Source organism: Moschus berezovskii, chromosome 20 (genome assembly GCF_049115385.1).
Source record: "Moschus berezovskii isolate FMDL1 chromosome 20, NW_MosBer_1.0, whole genome shotgun sequence".
NCBI lineage: Eukaryota > Metazoa > Chordata > Mammalia > Artiodactyla > Moschidae > Moschus > Moschus berezovskii.
In genome coordinates, this window is record NC_142479.1 from 58,942,725 (window position 1) to 58,947,973 (window position 5,249).

General features: G+C 42.3%; 1 non-coding gene across 1 annotated transcript; it reads right to left on the bottom strand.

The window, feature by feature from the left end:
• Positions 1-682: 682 nt before the first annotated feature.
• TRNAE-CUC (transfer RNA glutamic acid (anticodon CUC)) lies at positions 683-755 on the bottom strand. The gene has a single exon. It is a non-coding gene; the product is annotated as a tRNA-Glu (tRNA).
• Positions 756-5,249: the final 4,494 nt, after the last annotated feature.

Sequence of the window (5,249 nt, forward strand, 5' to 3'; positions counted from 1 at the left end):
GAGAGTAGGATATTTGTAAGAGCCTTTGAGTAGGAGAGTTTAGAGGGCTACATGCAAATCCATCTTTAATCTGGAGAAAAACAAAACCACTTAACTCTTCTACTCCCCTGGACTTTGATGCCCACATTGTAGACCTAGCTCCTGTGCTTCCCCATCCAGTTTTTAAAATTTTTTTCTGTCTTTATTTATTTATTCATTTTTGACTGTGTTGGGTCTTTGTTGCTGTGCACAGGCTTTCACTAGTTGTGACAAGCCAGGGCTACTATCTAGTTTCAGTGCTTGGGCTTCTCATTGCAGTGGCTTCTCTTGTTGCAGAGCACAGGCTCTATGTAGGGCGTGCGGGCTCAGTAGTTGCAGCACAGGGGCTTAATTGCCCTTCAGTACGCAGGATCTTCCTAAGGATTGAACCCACATCCTCTGTATTGGCAGGCAGATTCTCTACCACTGGACCACTAGGGAAGTCCCCACGTCCAGTTCTTTGATGGAGCCCATTACACCTTGACCACGGTTTTCTATCTGGGCTCAACTCTGAAGTTGCCTGCATTTAATGCTTTTATCCCCCTCCCTCCTCTAGCCAGATTTTTTTTTTTCAAGATATATTTATTTGGTTGTGTCTTAGTTGCAACAGGTGAATTCCTTAGTTGCGGCATACAAACTCTTAGTTGGAGCATATGGCATCTCGTTCCCTGACCAGGGATCGAACCTGGGCCCCCTGCATTGAGAGCACAGAGTCTTAACCACTGTGCCACCAGGGATTTTATCCCTTGCCCAACTTGCCCTCGTTCCCTGACACAGCCTCTCTCCGTTTCCTCCCTGTAGGAGCAGAAAAGGCAGAGAGAATCACCTGGAGAGGCCATCGCTTTATTCCAGTGATGACACCACTGCCCAGTGATTTCTTTGTAACTCTTCTCTTAAAGCCTGTGTCATGTTATTTTAAATATCTTCAATGACTATATTTCAGGGATTGATGTATCAAATGGCCAGACGCTATTCAAGTTCACGCACCATAGCAAAGACTGGGACTGCTCTTTGGGTCACCAAAGTTATAAGATTTTCTTTTTCTTTCATAATTTGCAATCTGGGCTCCAAAAGATATTCCACTAGACTCTAATTGTGAGCACAGGGGCTGTGTTTGTTCTGCTCATCACTTTATGCTCAGCTTGGAAGACTGTAGGTGCTTAAATAATATTTGCTGAGTGAATGAGTAGGACTTCCAAAACTGTCCGGAGCAGAAGCAGCATCCTTTGAACAAGTACATGATCTCTCGTGACATCAGCCATCCTCGGACCCCACTGGCTGAGCACAGAAATCCTGGCTCGTGTGTTCTCCCCTTATTCCCTCTGCTCACGTGGAGATGTACTGCCGACGAGTTGTGAGCCCAGAAAGTCAGTAACAATTAAATCAGGAATGTAAAGCTTGGGATCGTCTACATGTTGAAGCCACGTGTGCAGATGTTGTTCCCAAGGGAACCGCAGCCGAGGCTGCTGGTCAGTACCACGTGTCTAAGCCTTTCCATGATAAATCGTTATTACCAGAAATCTTTACAGAATGTTTTCAAGTACAGCTCAGTGCTTTAGATAGATTTGTTTTTCTCTTCATGTGGTGGAATCACATCTGGACATTAGTTAGATGTATTTCATCTAAAAATAGCATTTATCCAATTTACTGTCACTTGAGGAGAGAAACCTCTTTTTTTTCCTTCATTCTGTTTAAAGGCAGACTCCACTGATAATTCTCTGCAGACTAACATGGCTCGCTGCCATTTCATAGAGTTAAAAATAATAAAGGTATCAGGTTGTGTGTGTGTGAGTGGATAAATGGAAGTACAACAAAGTAATAAGTTTTATAGATGGAAAAAATATGGCCACTGCCTTCTTATGGCCCTTCTCTTCATTTTTTTTTTTTTTTTCTTTAAAGTCATCACTGATCTTCCTGGTTATATGGTTAAGCCCTAAACTCAGCAGCGGGATGAACTACATCAGACTCTCCTGAGTAATTACACCGGGGCCACAGGACATGACTTGAGGGATTTTTGTCTTAGACTGTCTTCTTCTTATCAGTGATCATTTCGTCTCATCAATCAACCATTTGGGATTTAGAAAGAAAGGTGGAGAGAAATGAGAAAGGAGTCCAGAAGAAGAGATGAAGGAAAAAAAGAGTAGCAGGGGTTCAAGCACAAAGCTCCTGGAGCCCTCTGGAACACTTTGCACATATTTGAAGGCAGAAACTGGGATTAAATGTGACTAAAGAAAAATCCACACGCTGCTCCTTCCACCTAAGGTGCTGACCTCAAGTAAATTAGAGTAGGTTCGGGAAGAAACTGTAAGGAAGGAAACACTGACTAGTCAGTCCCAATTTCACCGCTGTCAAGGCCACTGGTGGTTCTGGAAGCATATATCTTCAGGGACAGTTCTTGGACCTTCTTGCCGTGTGACACTTGTCCTGTCTCCCTAAAGAGAACTCTGGCTGTTCTGCTATTTCTCTAAGGACACACTCTCATTCCCCACTCCACCCCCCTTTTACCAATGAAATCATTATTGTCATCAGTGTGATAGGATGATTTCTGTTTTTTTCTTTCTTTTATTCTGATGTGAACCATTTTTTGAAGTCTTCATTGAATTTGTTACGGGACTTCCCTGATGGCTCAGTAGTAAAGAATCCGCCTGCCAATGCAAGAGACGTGGGTTCGATCCCTGGGTCGGGAAGATCCCCTGGAGAAGGAAATGGCAACCCGCTCCAGTATTCTTGCCTCGGAAATCCCATGGACAGAGGAACCTGGTGGGCTATAGTCCACCTGGTAGCAAAAGAATCTGACCCAACTTAGCAACTAAACAACACCTGAATTTGTTACAGTGTTGCTTCTGTTTTATGTTTTGGGTTTTTGGCCATGAAGCATATGGGATCTTAGCCTCATGGGATTGAACCTGCACCCCCCTGCCTTGGAAGGTGAAGTCTTAACCACTGGACTGTCAGGGAAGTCCCTGTGTTCCTTTTCAGTGCACCTTCCAGCCAGAGTTCATGGGTCTGACTGGTCACTGTTTTGAGGTGCTGTCCTTTGCCTGTCAGAGTGGCTTCCCTGGCCCTCTGTCAGGAGGCCCCGAGTTTGGAGTTTCTCTCCATGCAGCAGGGAAGGGTTTGACTGACTCTGTCCACATTCTCTACTTTTCTCATTTGTGACCTCCCCTGGGTGGAGGTGTGAAATGGGAGGTGTTAGCACCACAGCCTGAGCTGTGGACTTGAGCCACACTAGCTGAGCTAAGTGGCAATTCAATCCAGGACCTTGACATTGTTGGTACCGTGCAAGCCTGCAAATGATTTGCCCACTGGGACAGGCTTAAACACATCTGCTCGATTTTCTTCCAATGCATGAACACAGGGGCCTTCTAATTCCTAAGCATATCCAGCCTATAAAAACTTCTGCAGCAGCAACCCTGAGATTGGAACTGTTGAGCCGTTTTCATTTCGTGAAGTATTTTTATAGATTTTTTTGCTTCAGATACATCTTGGCATAAATGAAACAACAGGCTTAACATTTTAAGAGGAGAGTCTCATTTGCCTTCAGTTAGTTGCAACCTTCATTTCTCAGCTATAAAAATTTAACAGATATGTGAGTATCACGGGTGGAATGAAATTAATTTTTACCACCCACAATAGTTCATTAGTGAAATAAGGAAAGTATTTAATGGATTTGTGCTTGGTGCACCTAAAATTATTTCACCATAATGAAAGGTCTTGAAAGACTAAGAAAAAGTATGATGACAATTAAATTGCCTATCTGAACAGTATTACTGTAGAGAAGGAAAACAGACTCTTAAAATAGCTCATTGTAGAGTTGAAAAAGATGGAGAAATCCATAAAGGAAGCATAAAGATGTTGCAAATGGAAGGAGAATCTTAAAAAAAAAAAACAACCCAACACGATTCTTGTTCTTTCTTTGCACAAAGTCCCAGATTTTTAGGATCTTCCATTTCATTTTCTGAGTGGGGGTGTGACTAGTTAGATTCCTAAGCAAGCTCTATTTTTCTGTTTTAAAAGGTAAGCCTTCATTCTTCCCAAATGCACAAAAAAACATTAAAAAAAACCCCAAACCAAATGTACAGTAAAACTTCGTATTTTTCATGTTTGGAAACCTACTAATTAACAACTTGACACTCCTGGGACTTCCTTGCTGGTACAGAAGCTAAGACTCTGAGTTCCCAATGCAGGGGGCTGGAGTTCGATCCCTGGTCAGGGAACTAGATCCTACATATTGCAACTAAGATCCGGTGCAGCCAAATAAATAAATATTAAAAAAAAAAAAAGAATTTGACACTTCTGATGGGAAAAAGGCCAACAGGGCAGAAAGATAATGAGAGGGAGTATTTAATAAACAAACTTGCCTTCAGCCCTTGAATAGTGTCCCCTTCTATATAATGTCAGAGGTGGAAGGGATCTTAGCAGCCATTTAGTCCAACATCCTTTTTTACCAATAAAGAAATGAAAGCATAGAGAAGGCAAGCAATTTGCTCAAGGGCACATAGCGATCAAACAAGTAGAGAATCCAGTTCATTGCCTTCTATCACAATAGATTGCTTGCTAGCACTTCAGCACAAATCCGTTATTATACCCATTGAAAGAAAGTGAGAGTTGCTCAGTTGTGTACGACTCTGTGACCATACAGTCCATGGAGTTCTCCAGGCCAGAATACTAGAGTGGGTAGCCATTCCCTTCTCCAGGAGATCTTCCCAAGCCAGGGATCAAATCCTCCTGCATTGCAGGTGGATTCTTTACCAGCTAAGCCCACAGGGAAGCCCTATTATACTATTAGTTTTTATTTATGCATTTAATTGAAAGAAATAAAATTCCTTTGAAATGTCCTCTAATGCAGACTTCACAGATCCTGGTTTTTTTTTAAAAAAATTGTATAATTCCTTTACAATGTGTTAGTTTCTGCTGTAAAACAAAGTGAATCAGCTGTAATTACACATATACCCCCTCCTTCCCACCTTGGAGCCCATTTTAATACTAAGTCCTTTATGCTCCATGCCAAGATCAGATGAATGGAGTCAGAAGGTTTTCCTGCAAATCCTGTCCCAAGCCAGTGGGTAATATGCATCCTTTGGTTTGTTAGGTCAAAGAATGGTGACCTTCCTCAGACTTTGGGAGTCCTTTTGGTTCCATGAAGCTTGTCTGTCTGCATCTTATCTCCCTCTGCTCCTCTTAAAAAGAAAAAAACTTAAAAGTTTGTTTATTTGGTTGCACTGGGTCTT